Source organism: Panthera onca, chromosome C1, assembly GCF_046562875.1.
Source record: "Panthera onca isolate mPanOnc1 chromosome C1, mPanOnc1 haplotype 2, whole genome shotgun sequence".
Taxonomy (NCBI): Eukaryota; Metazoa; Chordata; class Mammalia; order Carnivora; family Felidae; genus Panthera; species Panthera onca.
Window position 1 is genome coordinate 179837215 of NC_138346.1, and position 18838 is coordinate 179856052.

An 18838-nucleotide genomic window follows, 5' to 3' on the forward strand; every position below is an offset into this window, starting at 1 on the left:
CATGGGCATCAGAACTCATGTCTTCTGCTAGTTAAATAGCTGGATTCCCTCTCTCCTCACTGTCACTGTTTTCAGGTAGAGCAGGCTTTTTCTACTTCGTAGATGATTTATTGTGACAGGCTCTTAACTTGCCTACTTACCTCCAGTATTCTCTTCTCCTACAGTCCATCCTCCTTGCTTTCCCCAGTGATCTTTCCAAAATGCAAATGTGACAGTGTCACTCCCCTGCTTAAAAAGCCTTTCTTGCCACCTCAAGAAAATAGTATTAACATAAGGAAATATTTGGGCCTCAGTATGTGCCAGGCATACTTCTAAGTGCTGTGTGTGTATGTTATCCCAGTTCATGTGTTTATAGTCCTAACAGCCCTATGAGAAAGGTATAGGGGCACCTGGGTGGGTCAGTTGTTTGAGTGTCCAACTCTTGGTTTCAGCTCACATCATGACCTCAACGGTTCATGGGTTCAAGCCCCGCATCAGTATAGAGCCTACTTGGGATTCTGTCTCTTTATGCCCCTCCCCTGCTTGCTTACTTTCTCAAAATAAACTTTTAAAAAAGAAAAGATATATAACAATCCCCATTTTACAGAAGAATTTGAAATATACAATGAAACCAAGGCACAGAAGAAAGAATCTTTACCATGGCCTTTAAGAAGCTGCCTGCTCTGTCAACCACATTTGTTCCCATTCATGTCTTTGCATTTTGTGTTGTGGTGACACCAAATTGCTTCAAATTCCCCCCACAATATGCTTTTTTATGCTTTTGTGTCTTTGCTCGGCTTGCTTCCACGGCCATCTCTTCCTGAGAGTCTTTCCTGACCCTACTCATGAGAATAATGTGTCCCCGTATCCCCCTGCAAACACATCTGTCCCGGCACCACACTACATTATATTATAATTCTCTATCTGTGGCTGTCACCAGGTGGTCATTCTTCTCCAGGGCAGAGATCCTAGGCCTGTAGCCAGGTCTCCAAACAATGTAGTTTCAAGTGAATTGTCAACGTCTTATGGTAGGTTCTTTTTATCCGTTCTCTTTATAGTTCTATAGTACAGGCATTGTTAGCCTCATTCATGGAATAGGAAACTATGGAGAGGGAAATGGCTTGCCCACAGTTTCTAGAGTTAAGTAAATACTGGATTCTCACTATACGTATCTTATTCCAAACTCCTGCTTTTTCACACCACACATTGCATTACCTCCCTTATGTTCTGAGGTATGACTCAGAACAGGAGTATTTAATCTGGGTTACATAAAGACTTTACAAGAGAGACATGGACACAGAAACTTCAGTGAATTGATATCCAGATCTTCATTTTCTTAAAAGTGATTTCCCAGGAGTCCTCAAAATATTAAACATAGAATTGCTATATAATGCAATTCCACTTCTGGCTATATACTCAAAAGAATTGAATGAAGGGACTTCAATAGATAATTTGCACACCCATGTTCATAGCATTTTTCACAATAGCCAAAAGATGGAAGCAATTCAAGGGTCTATCGATGGATGAATGGATAAACAAAATGTGATGTATGCATATAGTGGAATGTTACTCAGTCTTAAGGAAGGACTGATGCATGCCACAACATCAATGAACCATGAAGACATGCTAAGTAAAACAAGCCAATCACAAAAGGATAAATATTGTATGATTACACTCATGTGAGATACCAGTCAAATTCATAGTCAAGGCAGAATGTAGTTCACAGGGGGGAGGGGGAATGGGGAGCTAGCATTTACAGAATTTCAGTTGAGAAAGATGATAAAGTTTTGGAGATGGATGTTGGTGATGGCTGCACAACAATGTTAATGTACTTAATGTCACAGAACTGTACACTTAGAAGTTAAGTGGTAACTTTTATGTATATATTTTATCACAATTAAAAAAAAAAAGATTTACCAGGAAATATCATTCCCACCTCCCTTTTCACTATTCACCTTTCCCCATTACAGAAAAAAGCACACCTCTCACCTTGAATATTAATGTGGTACATTGCTCTGGTATGTAAAACCTCGGGGGTGCTAAACAAAGGAGAACTGAAATAAGACTAATAAGTTTCCATGATTAAAGGCCTTTTGTCCTGTCAGTTCTGTCTTAAGCATAGTTCTGTTGGGAGCAAAACTTGACATTAGAAATGGACAGTTTGTACCATTTGGAAGTGTTTTGAATTCAGACAAGTTGTACAGTGAAGTGTTGAAAATTTGCTTCTTCCAATCCCCAGTTATTATTAAAGAAGGCATCTCTCCCGAGGGAGAATTCTAAGGGAGCATAGAAGGAAGTTTGAAGTCATCCAGATGACAAATTCAGGACAAGTCTTCACCTCTTAGAATTCAGAATTAATCTTAGGCATGCCTGGGTGGCTCAGTCAGTTAAATGTCCGACTCTTCATCTCAGCTCAGGTCTTTGTTTTGTTTTGTTTTTGTTTTTAATTTTTTTTTTTTAACATTTATTTACTTTTGAGACAGAGAAAGAGCATGAACAGGGGAGGGTCAGAGAAAGAGGGAGACACAGAATCTGAAACAGGCTCCAGGCTCTGAGCTGTCAGCACAGAGCCCGACGCAGGGCTTGAGCCCACGGACCGCGAGATCATGACCTCAGCCGAAGTCGGACGCTTAGCCGACTGAGCCACCCAGGCGCCCCTCAGCTCAGGTCTTGATCTCAGGGTTGTGAGTTCAAACCCCGTTAAAAAAAAAGAAGAAAAGAATTCAGAATTAATCTTAGAAATTGGACCTAGGATAGTTGTCATAGAGATTCATGTTAACACATTTACTTGAATTGGAGCATAGAGTTACAATGTTGCCTCTGGGCAAAGACTTAAATGGATACTTCAAAAAGAAGATAAATGAACGGCCAATAAGCATATGAAAATGTGTGATATTATTAGGCATCAGAGACACGCAAATTAGAACTCAGAGATACCATTTTCTACCTGCTGGAATTGCTAAAATTAAAAGGGCTGATGATACCAAATGTTGAAGGGGCTATGGAGCAACTCTTATATATTGCTGGTGGGAATGTAAAGTGGTAAAACCACTCTGGTAAACAGTCTGGGAATGTTTGTAAAGTTAAAAATGCACTTACTTTGTAACCCAGCAATTCCAAGATTATGACTATGTGGATTATATGAAACAGGTCTGCAAACAAAAAACTTGTACAAGAATGTTCATAACAACTTCATTCATAATATCCCAAACCTGGAAACAACCGAAATGTCTGTCAACAAATAAATGGATAAATTGTGGTATATTCATACAGAGGGGTACTTCTCAGAATAAAGAACAAACTACTGATGCATGAAACAATATGGATGAATCTTAAAAACATGGTGTGTGGGGGGTGCCTGGGTGGCTCAGTCAGTTAAATGTCCGGCTCTTGGTTTGGGCTCAGCTCATGATCTCATGGTTTGTGAGTTTGAGCCCTACATCGGGCTCTGTGGTCAGCACAGAGCCCGGTGAGGATTCTCTCTCTCTCTCCCTCTCTCTTTGCCCCTCCCCCACGCGTGTGTGTACACTCTCTCTTTCAAAATAAATAAAAATAAAAAAACCAAGAAAAGAGTACATTTATATGAAGTTTTGGAACAGGCAAAACTTACCTATGGTCTAAGAAATCAAATAGCGGTTACCTGCAGTTGGGAGTGGCAGGGAGGGAATTAACTTGCAATGGCACAGGAGGGAACTTTATGTGGTGGTGGAAGTATTGACTGTGATGGTTACATAGGTTTATGCATTTGTCAAAACTCGTACTGTAAACGTACATTTTTGTATGTAATTTATATGCCAATACATTTGATTTTAAAATACCTATTCCAACTCTCCAAACTGAAGTCTCTGAAAGAGGTCTGATGTAGCTGATTGATTTAACAGTAAAGGCCAATGTGGCCAGTTAGGTAACATATAAGATTTTCCCCATAAATTGAGTGAAAGCCGAGTGTTTGATTAAAACATACTTAAATTACATGAGAAGATACATTTTATGAAAGTGTATTGTGTTTTTTTAAAGTTTTTATTTATAGTCCAGTTAGTTAACACAGTGTCATATTAGTTTCAGGTGTACAATATAGTGATTCAACTATTCCATATAACACCCAGTGCTCATCACAGCAAGTGCATTCCTTAATCCCCATCACCTATTTTACGTTCCTTCAAAGTATATTGTATTGGCAAAGATTTTCTTAGCCCTTTGTGAGGAATTGGGTTATACAGTATATCTCAAAAGCAAGTGAAAAGGTCTGAGTTTTGGTTAATGAGTATTTGATAAGTCTTTGTGGTATATGTCTTAGAAATTGAGAAAGTGAATGATTAATGAATGGGCAACAAATTCTTTCACTAAGTAGATATTTTCTACTTCTTTGCTTACAATGTGATTTAAAGATGACCTAATTGAATTATCAACTCATCTATCATTTGAAATTTTTGATGTTACACCAGTGTGATTTTGGAGTATATAACTCGGTTGAGAGTTGAAAGAATTTAATGCCATGGCAATAACAAAACTCCTTCCATTCCCATGTATTTATTTATATGAACATTTCTCAGCAATTATATCTCTAAAAATAATAACTAAATAATAAAAGTTGTGTGAAACTTTTAATGGTTTTGTAGAGCATTGTTGTAACAAGCTTGCCTAAAGGGTTATGTGACTTTCTAGGAGAATATTACTTAATTTAATTCACCATTTACTATTAATCAGGGTACAGACATTTTACAACTCTATGAATTATATGTTAACTTAAAAAAAACAAATAAGATGAAAATGATTTCTTTCCCAGGGAGAAAATAACCTTAAAAGTGTTGGCTCTATTACCTTTTGGTCATTAACCAGTTTTATATCTGATTTAGCAATCTTATCTCAGGATTCCTTTTTGTTACTGACGATACGTATATACATTTCTTGTATCCTCTTTTGAATTAGTTTTGTCATCTTGCTGGTCCTCATTAATCAGTTAAAATTTTGGCACGTGCTCAGAAATTTAGAATTAAGTTTTTAACATTCTAAGAATTACTTTTGATATAAAAAAAATAGAGTTAATGCTGAGTCCTGCTAGCCATAACTAACATTCTTCCCACAGATACATGAATGACATTTTTAAAAAGTTGTGTCACTAAGAGATGCACTTTCAGTAAAGTTTTGCTTTTATATTTAATAATTATCAGCATTTGTAATGTTTGTTGTTCTGATTGACATATTCATGATTCTTATAGTGATAACTGAATCTGGAAGAAAAAATTTAACTCATATGTTTTAGTTTAGGTTCCCCTAAAAGCAGGGCCTGAGATAAAGCTTTCTGTACAGCTCATATATTTTAGGAAGAGATTCTAGGGAACAAGAGTGGGGAACTGGGGAGAGTGAAGCATAGGAGGGATAGTCAAAATAGGGTCTACTATTGAGCTGGTTATCCTTGTCGGTCAAGGATTGCCTCAGAAGAGTTCATTTCTTGAGAGATCATACACGAAAAAGTGACAGAGAACCTTGAGGCAGACAGCAAGAGACAAGGGAATGCAGTTATAGAGAGTTGTCCTCAGCTTCTTATTGTAGCTGGTCACCAGAGTGACAGCTGAAGGGGAAAAAAAGAGGTCAAAAGATTGTAAAATAAGGTATGAAAGCTATCTAACATAGCTTCTTACAATCAAAAGAAATTTTAGCATTTTAATACCAATTAAGTACATATTTTTACTACAGAGAAGTATGGCATGATGATCAATAAAAGACTTTAAAGCATATAAAAGTATAACATTAGGTTAAAATTTTCTAAGTAGAATGAGAGAAATACAAATTTAAGGGGAAACTATGATACAAAATTTCCAACTGTTAAGAAGAGCTTGTGCATGTATTAGTTTTAAGTGGATAAGATGTGTATAAAATTTCTATGGTACTTAGATTCTAGTGGATATATTCTAGAAAATGACATAAGTTTTATTTTATTTATTGATTTGTTAGAGGGTGCAAGTGAATGAGGGGCAGAGAGAGAATCCAGGAGGGGCAGAGAGACAGAGAGGGAGAAGGGGGGCTCACCCAAAGTGGGACTTGTTTTTACTGGAAGCAGGGCTCCTGTTCACCCAAAGCAGGGCTGAAGCTCACCAGATGTGGGACTTGAATTCACGAACTATGAGATCATAACCTGATCCGAAATCAGATGCTTAACTGACTGAGCCACCCAGGCACCCCTAAGTTTTATTTTAAAATTTTAATATTTACAGTATGCCAGAAATTATGTCCTTAGCAGTTATTTAAATAATGAAACTTGTAAATATCAGGCTAAAGGTGTCATCTTAAAAGTACATAGTTTTCCAAAATTCTTTCAAGGATTGTTCAACCTAAATTTCTTTCAAGACTACTGATTTCAAACATTCCTCATCTGATAATGCAAATATTTATATAGCACTATATGCCAGGAACTGTTCTAAACCTTCAGTTACATTTGCTCATTTGATCCTAATAACAACCTGATGGATTTGATTCTATTATCATCATTATCATCTGTTTTATAGACATGAAAACTGAGGCACACAGTGACAAAGTAACTTACCCAACCTAGTAGGTATTAGAGCTGGGATTCGAATGTGGGCAGTTTGGCTGGTGAATCCATACTTTTAACTGCTATCCTATCTGATACAGTTTCTAGTCAACCAACTCAGGGAATGCATCAATGCCTTGTGCTGTGTAGCTGATCTAAATTTTCAAGATAATAAATACAGTTACAAAAAAAAGGGAACAATTGTACATTCCAATAATTATTTCTCAAGCTTCCCTTCTCATGAAAACAGAGAAATATTTTATGTAGTCGGATCCAAGGTTTTTTAGGTATTTGAAGTTTTAACTCTGTCAGCTTTTAAAGTTTTTATTTTCTTCTCCCTTGCGTGTGGCATCTAAATCTCAGAGAATTGTGCAGTGTCACGACATCAGATAGACATTGCCCAAGCTGCCATCTTCCGAGATGTAAGGCATCCTGCCTGGTCCTGGCACTCCTATGAAAGCATCTGCTGAGATGTCTATTTTCCTATCAGCCTCCAGTGGTCAGTCCACTCACTCTGTTCCTTTATCCTGTCAGCAAGACCCCTCTGGCTCCATCAGCTCCTCAGCACCATTTCTACTCCCTTCTGTGGGCAGGACAATTTGGTTGCCCTCCTGGGCCACTCAGAGCCATGAGGAGCAGTACAGCATCAGGGCTACTGTTCACATTTACACTGCTTCTCCAAGTCTGACACTGTTGAGTCACCTGGCACTGTTGAGTGTCCACTAGGCCAGCAGCAGTAGCAACCAACACTGAAGCTCCAGTCAGGCACTGAATCAAAATCCATTTGATTAAACCGGTTTCTTCCTATCATGGATCAAGTAGTGATTTGACTTTATTGGAAGAGAATCTTAATCAGGATTTCTCACCCACCAAGCTCCTGCTGTCACATCGCCCTCTGTGGATTTACAGACTGCTTTATACATCATCATGCTACCTTGCTTAATATTGCCTTTGAGCAGTGAACTCACTTTACAGTGATGTTTGCCTGTGAGACCTGAATTGGGAATTGTGGGGGAAAGAGTTGGTAGAGTATGAGGCCACCATTTTGCTGGCATGACCTTGCAAGTGTGACATGGCTCTTGAGCTAACAGTTCTGGCAGCAGCTTCCTCATCCCAGGTTGTAACTATGTCAGTGTATTCCAAGAGGACAATGGCTTCCTTACTTCCAGATTGTGGCCAAGGTTGTATGATCCTGGAACCAGAACCTGGAGGGTAGTAAATTCCTGATGTGAAACTTTCTTTCCTTTTTCAGGACAGTCTGTGATGTTCTGGGAGTCATTCCTTGAGGCCCAGCCCAGTGTCTTTTCCTGTAACCCTCAAACTGATTTTTTTAGTACCTAATTCTCTGTATTAAATGCTTTTCTGGGGTGCCTGGGTGGCTCAGTTGGTTGAATGTCTGACTCTTGATTTTGGCTGAGGTCATGGTCCCAGGATCATGGGATTGATCCCCATGTTGGGCTCCATGCTGAGTGTGGAGCCTGCTTAAGATTCTCTCTTTCTCTCTCTCTGCCTCTCCCCTCTCGTGATCTCTCTCTCTCTCTCTAAAATAAAGAAAAATTAAATCATTAAAAAAATGCTTTTCTGATTATAATAGTTAGAATGGCTCCTAGTAACCACAAAAGAACCTTGATGGTTATAGTGGTGAACTTTCTAATTCAGATATCCTATGTACAGACATAACTCCCAGGTCATTACTTAGAGGTTCTAGATTTGTAACTGGATGTAGTGAATGAAGAGACTTTGGGTTGCACCATCTTTAGTGAGTGAGTAATTGCAACTTTGAGTTGCACTATGTTAACTGGGATTTTTCTGAAGCATAAATATGGGGGAAGGGAGGAAGGTTATAGTTCATGGAGGGCAAATAAATTAGTGAATTATATGGACATTTAAAAATTCTTTTTACCCGTTGCATTAAAATCTCATTCTTAGATTTAAGAAATCTTTCACCTTATAAATTTGGAAGGGAGGCAAAACCCCCTTTCCATTTTAGAAGTTGGAAGTGCCAGATAATTGCTTTCCTGGCCTCTTCTGCAGCTAGACTACAGGCGCATGGCCTAAGCTCAGCCAATCACATACACCTGCAACTTTCTGCAGCAGAAATGTGACAGTTCTTGGGGGAATGGTGGTTGTAGTGCCTATGGTGGTGTGCAGTGTTGGAAGCTAGTAGTGTTGGCCGTACAAGCTTAGTGCTTAGTGGCGACAGTGGTAGTGTCTTTCCCAGCATGTCTGCAACATGTACCCCCAAACCTGGTTCTCCAGCCTCCCTGGGTATTTCATGGTCTATTCAATATTATATAATAGATTCTTTTCTTCCATATATAAGCCAGAGTAAGTTTCTGTGGTTAGCCACTAACTGTGATTGATATAATTATCAATACCATCGTTTAAAAGGTTACAGCAGCTCCATCCACACTGTTGCAAATGACAAGATTTCATTCTTTTTGATCACTGACCATTGTATATATATACTACATCTTCTTTATCCATTCATCAGTGGGTGGGTATTTGGGCTCTTTCAGGGTTGCTGGAGGGGAGTTGGGTGGGGTGATGGGCTAAATGGGTGATGGGCATTAAGGAGGGCACTTGTTGGGATGAGCACTGAGTATTATATGTAAGTGATGAATCACTAAATTCTACTCCTGAAACCATTACTACACTATATGTTAACTAACTTGGATTTGAATTTAAATAAATAAATAAATAAGAAAAAAAAAAAAAACCAATTGGGAACAGCTTAAATATCTACTGAGAATTAGTTAAGTAAAAGATATGCAACAATCTAAAAAGAAAAAAAAGGTTATAGCAGCATCTTCAAAAGTCTATTTCATGGAACACTAGTTTCTCAGAAAAAGAGTCCACGGCTCAGTAAGTTTGGATAACAATGTATCTCTTAGAATGATTCATAATTCAAAGGAATACTTTAGAAATTCTGAGAGGTCTCACAAGAAAGATTTTTACTTGTTACCAGATTGACTGTGAAGTTGACTTATGGTAGGAGGGGGTATACTGAGAAAACTACAGTGAAATATGGTGGGAGCCAGGGAATTAAGTCAACTTTGAATTCCACATTGTTTTTGGACTTCGAAATATGTGAGGTAACATTCCCTTATATTTAATACCATTGAAGCTCAGCTTCCCTTTACTTGCCATGAAAAACTATGTAAAACATCATCTAACATCTTAACCTCTCATTTGACTTTATCATCACCAATGACCTCCACTCTATCTCAGCCACTCACTCCAATGGTCTCATCTTGTTATCACTCAAAACTGTTCTACTTTTAAAATCTTAAATTCAGAAATTCTTTTGACCACAACCACCTATTTGTCCTTTCTTCCTAACTGATCAACATCTTTTATTACACTTTGACCTTATCTAAATCTTCTGCTGAAACTTGCTCAACTTTCCACTGGTAAATTTATAGACCTTCCCTAAATCTGTCCCATCTTCTTCCCTCTTGTTCAGTGGAGGAGATGACTGCTACTTATCAGAGGCTAATCCTTCCACTGAGCTCTGGAGCCATCCCCTCTTTGTCCTCATATTTTTTTTCTTCCATCATAAATGTTTCTTTTTCCCTCTTTTATATCATTTGTCTATCTTCATTGGATCATTCCTATACACATTTAAACAAGCACTGTTTTTCTCATTTAAAAACAGACCATCTAGGGGAACCTAGCTGGCTCAGTCGGTAGAGCATGTGGCTCTTGATCTCGGAGTCATGAGTTCGATCCCCACATTGAGGGTAGAGATTACATAAAAAATAATAACAAAATCTTAAAAAAATAAAAAGTGAAAAAGAAAAGAAAAGCAAACCATCTGTAGACTTTATGTGTCTCTTCAACCTGACCCAATGCAGTCAACCTTTCTTCACCTCTTATTCTCTCTTCAACCTTCTACCTGCTCCACTCTGGCCTATCCCTTTACAACTCTATGGGAGAAGATATTGAGAAGTGAGTCAGGGGAGTTTGGCTGATCAAATTATTTTTGAAAGTTCTTTTTCTAATTCAGACTTGCATTATGCTTGATACAACCTCCCATGCATTTGTGATGTTATGTGCCAAAAAATGTCCCAATATGTTGCTGGCCAAACTACTGTATTTTTATATGTTGCTTTACTACTCCCAAAAGATCACAACTACTGAAAAAATAGGAAATGGATCCCAATGGGCCTAACAGTGAACTTTCCTACAAAGTTCCTTATCAAAATTAATAGCACAACCCTCCACTGTTTTACATGTCAGAAAACTGACACCATCCTTCACATCTTCTCCCTTACTCCTTAATCATCAATTACTGTTCATTCTTTCTCCTAAATATTTTAAAAATTGATTTGCTCCTTGTTATGGACTGAATTATGTCCCCCCTCCATTAATATGTTGAAGTCCTAACTCCCAGTACCTCAGAATGTGACTATATTTGGAGATGAGGGCTTTAAAGAGGTTATTAAATTAAAATGATGTCATATTGAGTAGGCCCCAATCCAATTTGACTGATGTACTCACAGAAAGAGATTAAGGCATAGACACACAAAGAGAAGACCATGTGAAGATTCAGGGAGAAGATGGCTATCTATAAGTTAAAAAGAGAGACCTTAAGAAACCAACCCCCATCTCAGACCTATAGCCTCCAGGACTGTGAGGAAATTAATTTCTGTAACTTAAGCCACCCAGTCTGTGGTACCTGGTTATGGCAGGCCAAGTCGACTAATACATTTTCTTCATCTCTATCCCCATCACCACAAACATTTGCTGCCTAGATTTTTGCAGTGTAAATCCATCAGGGAAGGGCTTTATCTATCTCATTTGCTGCTATATCCTCAAAGCCTAGGACAGAATCTGGCAAATAATAGGCATTTGATAAATATTAATGAAACAGCTAAATAATCGAATAGCTATTTAGATGGTGTCCTTGCAACCATCCTTGCCCCTCTCTTCAACTGTTCTCCACAGAGACTATTCTCTTTATATAAAAATTCTGGTTATATCATTCCTCTGCTTGAAACTCTTTATTGTCTCTCTTCCATTATTCTCAGGATAAAGTCCAAAATCAATAATACTGTTTAAGTGGATGGCATAATTTGGCCCACAAGTCTCCATCTTTGATGCATATTATTCTCTCATTCTATCATGAGTATTCCAGCCATTCTTCAAAGTTCCTCATGGCCTTTACACATGATATTCCCTCACTGGAGTAATCTTCCCCAGATTTTTGCCTACTTCATTCTCCAAAAATCCCACCTAAATGTTACTTTGTGAAAACTTTTCTGATCATGACACCCATATCCCCCACTTCTTTTCCTTCAAAACAATTATCACAATGTTAATTAATTATTGATGTGATTATTTGTTTAATGTCTGATTTCCTCATTAGAATGCAAGCTCTGGGAGAATAGACTATATCTGTTTTGCTCATTATTGTATTTCTAGTGCTCAGACTGCAACCATACCTCTGTACCATAAATGAATAGTTGTTGAATAAAAGCATGGCCAGTGTTAATTTCTTAGGACTGAATGTTCTACTTTAGCTCTCATGTAACAACAGCAAGACTAAGGTCCAGAAGTAGTACAAAGGAAGGTGATTAAGTTATCTCCAAGTAAGAAGGATAGGATGGATTGCAGGATGAGTAAGGAGTTTTCTAGATAAAGGAGGGGTATTGAGAAAGACACTCAAGGTAGAAAAGGCCTGTGAAAAGTCACTTTAAAGAAGTTTCTGGAAGCTATAAGTCATTCTGTGTGTCCACAGAGCAAGGAGCAAAAAGCATTAGTGATAGGAGATAAAGATAAGAGTAAAGAATCTGATCAAGTTTGCTGAATAGGTTGAATTTTATTTTCTAGTGCAATAAACATCACTGATTTTTACAGTTCTTTCCTTTGTTTAGGTCTGCTTTGTCTTTTATCCATGGACACTTGGGAAAGTCATTTAATCTTGCTGAGCTTCAATTTCCCTTCCTGTTGAATGGCTGGTGAGAGACGTGAGATAAGGCATGGATGGTACTTCAGAGGTTCCAGGAATATGGTAGATGCTTATCAAATGTGAGTTCCCTTTTGGGGTGCCTGGCTGGCTCAGTCAGTAGAGCATGTGACTCTTGATCTCCAGGTCATGAGTTTGAGCCCCAGTTGGGTGGAGAGATTACTTTAAAAAAAGTTAGCTCCAGAGCATCTGGTTGGCTCAGTCAGTTAAGCATCTGAGGTCAGTTAAGCAGCTGAGGTCATGATCTCATGGTTTGTGGGTTTGAGCCCCATGTGGGGCTCTGTGCTGACAGCATGGGGCCTGGAGCCAGCTTTGAGTTCTGTATCTCTGTCTCTCTATGCCCCTCCCCCACTCATATTCTGGCTCTCTCTGTCTCTCAAAAATAAACATTACATTTTTTTTTTTTTTAATGTTACTTCCCTTTCTTTCATTCCTATGATTTCAGCACCATGGCTTTTGGTCAGTCCTGAGAGAATGCAGTTCCCATTTAGAGCACAAGAGGGAGTATGAAACCAAACCTTTCCAGAGGGTCACAGGGCTGACTTAGCCTCACTTAGCCAACCTTCTGAGAAAGACAAAATAGATGTTTTTCCAAAACTAGAAAGGAAACCTGACTAAGTAGTAACTATCTTTAGGTTCCTGGACATGTATATGAAGGGGGAAACTATTGGCAAGCATGATGGATTTAGTTATAAGAGCCATCAGATCCCTTAAAACAGCTGATATTTTTAAATATCCTATCATACACCACCTATTTTACATATATTATCACTTTTAATTTAACTCTCACTCCCTTTTTATAGATGAGCAACCTGTGTGATCAAGAGAAAATTAATCACATAACTACAAATGGTGAAAGTTGGATTTGAACCTAGACCTTATGTGCTTTTGATTATTCCACACTGGTTTACCTTAGAAAGTCTTGGGGTTTATTTTAATTCAATTTCCTTATTTAACAGAAATGGTCTAGAAGGAGAACTGGTCAGTGGTGAGTAGTAATGGAGGAGACCAAGGGGGACTTTGTGTCCACAGTGGGCTTGTGGACACAAAGACCCTGACCACAGACCATTGCTGTGCCCATGTTGCTGCTGTATAAACATGCTGCAAGATGGGAAGTTTTGATTTGGTTATTTAGCCGTGGTCTCACCCTAGGAGAATTGCCTGTCTTGTCTGGCTCTTAATTTCCTCATCTCTAAAATGAGCTGGTCTCCAACTGGTCTCAACTCAGATGTCACTTCCTCAGAGAGGCTTTCCCTATTTAATCATTCTAAAATAATCCCCTCCCCTAGTTACTTTTTATTCCATTGTCTTGTTGGAATATTTCCTTAAAAGTGCTCATCACTAACTGAAATTATCTTATACATTTTGCTTACTTATTTGTTAGTCTCCCCTCCTAGGATTCATAACCTCCCAGTGAGTAGGGTTCTGTTTGTTTAGTTCACTGTTTGTGTACCCTGTGCCTAGAATACTGCTAAGTGATCAATAACCTATGTGGAATCAATGAATGAATGACATAATGATAAAGACCTGGGGCCAGAGGGTGAAAGCTATAAGCAGGCATATTTCAACAAAGAAGAGGACTTCCTAACAATAAGAGTTGTTCAAAGACAAAGTCTGCTCTGGAGGAGGTAGCCGTCTCATTCTGAGCGTGCCAAGGCTTAGGGGAGGCTTCCATGTTGGGTTGGAGGGAAGGGCTGATTTGAGGTTCCTTTGGCTTCTCAGTAAAATCTTAATTAGATTTTGAACTAAAACCCTGAAAATAGTATGTGGTCTAGTCATTGTTGGTGTTTAATTGTGAACTGGGTAGGGGCGCCTGGGTGGCTCAGTTAGTTGAGTGTCTGGCTTCAGCTCAGGTCATGATCTCACGGTTTGTGAGTTTGAGCCCTGTGTCGGGCTCTGTGCTGACAGCTCGGAGCCTGGAGCCTGTTTCGGATTCTGTGTCTCCCTCTCTCTCTGCTCCTCCCCGCTCATGCTCTTTCTCTCTCTCAAAAATAAATAAATAAATAGACATTAAAATTTTTTTTAAAAAAAATTGTGAACTGGGTATTTTCTCTTAATAACTAGGGGAAGATTAGCCCAGAGGATAGGGGAGGCAGAGACAAGGGAATTGTCAATACTAGCTCCTTCTTCTGGGCTCTGTGGCAAAGGCCTAAGGCACTGGTGGGCTTGCTTAAATTTGAATAAAATAAATGAAAACAATTATGAGTAATCATTTCCAGCTCAGTTGCTGCTTTTACCACTGGTCTTATGTTCCCTTCTTCCGGACCTCACTTCCCCCTTGGCTGTCTCTTCTGTTCCCTTTTTCATAGGGAATGCATCACCCATGTCAGAAAGTTCTCCTAGTTGCCTCAATATTCTTTCTCCCCATCTAATCCAGTTACCAGCTCTTATATTTTCATCCCTTTAATGTTCAACTGCACCTCCCAGATCAGGTCTCATAATCTCTTTTGAAGTCACTGCACCAGTCTTCTCTCTGGTCTCCCTGTCCTTTGTCTCTTGTAGCCTCCAATCTGTCTCCCATTGTGCAGGTTGAGATCTTTACAAAGCGTGAGTTTGGCTAAGTCTTCCCTCTGGATGAAGCCCTGTAACAGCTCCGCATTGCCCTGATCAATGAGTCCGTCATCCTTAGCACGCCTCTCCCCTCCTCCCAGGCCTGGCCAACCTCCAGCTCTGACTTACCTCCCACCTCACTCATCACCTCTACTGTGCCTGTCATGTCTGTGCTTCCAGCAACTCACAACCCCTGCAGTTCACCCAAAGACTTCACACATCATTCCAACCTTTGGGCCTTTGCTCATGATGCTCCATCTTCCTGGGTTGCTTCTCTATGAGTTTAACTCCTATTTATCCTTGGGGTGCCTGGGTGGCTCAGTCAGTTGGGCGTCCAACTTCAGATCAGGTCATGATCTCACAGTTCATGAGTTTGAGCCCCGCATTGGGCTCTGTGCTGACAGTATGGAGTCTGCTTGGGATTCTCTCTCTCTCCCTCTCTCTCTCTGCCTCTCCCCGACTTGCACTCTCTCAAAATAAATAAATAAACTAAAAAACAAACAAACAAACAAAACAAACTCCTACTTATCCTTGAAGGCTCAGCTTAAGTCTCAACTCTGCATTCAGCATGGGGCCTAACCTAACTCTCAGGCACCTCCCCGCTGACACATCCCAGAGTGAGAATACAGTCCTGTCTTGTCAGATTTATTATTGTGGCTGATTTTAGTCCTGGCTTTCCCTACTCTCAGTAGCTAAGAAACCATGGCCTAGTTGTTTCTTCTTCACATCCAAGATAGTATGAATTAGTCTCTACCTTATAGGTTTATTGTGAAAGTTCAATGAGATGGTGGGTGGGAGAAACCCTTTGTAAATATTTATATGACTGTTTTTCAGCAAATATCCCCTGACTCCTTCTAAGAATGATCCAGGAGGCACCTTGTTGAGTGCTAGTGTGGCCTTTGCCCTATGAAACTCAGACTAGCTGGATCTTATAGCTTGCTGTGCTGCACCAGACACTGAGCCTCTTTGGGGTCAGGGACTGCTTGTTATTCACCCCTCTATATAATAGGTACATAGGAGATATTTGCTGTGTGAGTGAGTGAATGAATAAATGAATGAATGGCATTCCATGTAGAAGACCCTGACACAAATTCATGGAGGTGTTATGGATCAGGTCACATTCAGGGAACAGTAGGTAGTTTAATGTTGGTACTTAGGATGTGATGGGGGAATTTTTAGGAATGAGTCTAGAGAATAAGTGAGGCTAGATCACAGAGGGCCATATGTGCATATTAACAGACGGACTTTGGAGGAGGGCAATGTGGTGGGGGATTTTAAACTGGGTTTAGGGAGAGCCCTCTGCTGCAGCATGGAGCTCAGATTATAGGGGAAGATTGGGAGCTATGGTGGCAGTAGGACAGTGAAGAGGCTATGGCACTGGAATGGAGAGGAAGGAATGGAATAGAGAGTTCTCAGGAAGTAGAATGGATCAGCTGCTGTGAAGGATTGGCAGAGTGGGTGAAGGAAGAGGGATGAGTGGTGGGTGGTACCTGTGTTCTGACTCACAATTGAATGTTTCCCTGTGTGTCTCACATTCCACTCCTGCTGACAGTAGTGTGCCCTGATGATGGGGGCAGTGTCCTCAATGTACATTTTACCGAATTTCACTTATAAACTTATACTAGTGGGGAGAATGCCCATGCACATTCATTTACTTTACAGTTGAAGAAACTGGAGCACAGAGAGGGAAGGAATGATTAGTGCATGAAGTGGCATTTGAGATACTCATTATCTAAATCTGTTCCCACTCCTGCAGTAGATTGGTTGATGGCAATAGATTCTTCCCTTCCCTGTATCGATGCCCCCTTTGCAATGTGACTTCACTATTCTTTCCCATCAGAAGTTGATTTCTCCATTCCTTGAAATCTGGGCTGTTCTTGTGATTTGATTCGGCCAATAGAATAAAGTACACGTGATGCTATGCAATTTCTGAGGCTAGCCCTTAAGAGATTGTATCTTCTGCATTTATCCTCTTGGCATACTGCCTGGAGACCACCAGGTAAGCTGATCTAGCCTACTGGTGGATTAGAAAGTGGAGAAGAACCATGGCGCTCAGCTCTCAGCCAGAACCAATTGCCAGACCTATTAGTGAGGCCGTCTTAGACCTCCTAGTCCAGCTGAACTTCCAGCTGAATGCTGCTCAGAGTGATCTCAAACAAAACCAGAAGACTAACCTATTCAGCCATCCACTGAACTGGGAGAAAGAATACAGTATTGCTGTTTAAGCCATGAATTTTTGGGAGTGCTTTGTTATGCAGCAATAGGTAACTAAATCAGCTTCTGGGCTCCAGTTGTCAATCAATAGCTTCCTTGTCTACCTGGTTGGTTATGCCAGTTCCCTTTGCCTCATATCTCACATTTAATCCTTCCTAAATACATATCAAGTCTCTCTACTCTTCATTTTCCCCACTGTTAGGACATGAGTTCTAGCCCTCTTCATCTCTCACCTGGATTATCAGAGCAATCTCTAATTATATTCCCTGTTTAGTGAATGCTGTCGCCCTGCTCCCTACCCTTCCCATTCAATCTGTCATACCCACCACAATCAGAGCATTCTTTATTTTTTTTTAATGTTTAATTATTTATTTTGAGAGAGAGAGAGAGCAAGCAAGCGGGGGAAGGGCAGAGAGAGAGAGAGAGAGAGAAGGCTCTGTGCTGTCAGCACTGAGCCAGATGCAGGGCTCGAACTCATGGCCCTGAGATCATGACCTGAGAGGAAATCAAGAGTCGGATGCTCAAACAACTGAGCCACACAGGTGCCCCAGACCATTCTTTATTATATGTATATGTAGCCAGGTTACTCCATTGCTTAAATCCTTATGCTTACAAGGTAAATTCTCAAATCTTTGCCCTGATTTATGAGGACTTAAGATCACCTGGCCCCTGCCTCTTCCCAGTCCTGTCTTCCACCACTCCTCTCATTGAACCCAATGTTTCTAAAGCTGCTTTACAGATTCTGGTGACCTTCCGACAGCTGCTTAAGCTCCCTCATTGCATGAGGAAGCTCATGACCCGTCGAGGAGGTCAGATGAAAACACTTACTTAACCTGTCAACACATCTAGGTTGGTCATAAGGGACTGGCACTGGGGTGTGGATTTGAACCTTGTAAAGATTTGAACATTCCAAATGATATACACACTTATGATATTACCTTTTCTAAGTGACTAATTCTCATTCAACAGAAAACATCAATTTTATATTTCATGTAAAAAATAGGAGCTGGAAAAGGATGATTACTCTGGAAGTTAGAAAAGATTTAAGGAGATTTTGTTTGTAGGACTCTAAACCACGGTGGTGACCATTGACCAACCACAATTCTGGGTCTAATAGAAGGGTCTTAGACTTGGAATCAGACAGACTTGTATCTGGTTCTGCCATTTACCAGACATGTACCATTGGCAAGTCACTGGAACTTTCTGAATTCTGTTTCCTCATTTATAAAAAGGGGATGACAATCCATACATTGCATGATTGTATTGAGAACTAAATGAGATAAAAGATGTGAATGGGCCCATCACATGTTAAGGTCTTAATGATCATAGTTATTAATCAATCTAATCAAAGACAAAAAGTAGACTTTTGGGATAGAATAGATCTTTCTTCCTGTTCTTATTTGGGCATTTGGATCTGGAAGTGAAGGCAGTTCAATATAATTTGAACTGGTGGTAACCTGCTAGTTAATAATAGGGAGGTAGCTATTGGGGGGCATAATTGATACAGTCCAAATGCCAGAAGTGGCCTCTCTGCCCCCTTAAGATCTAACTGCAATGGACTCGAACCTCAATTTTCACATTTTATAATCCTT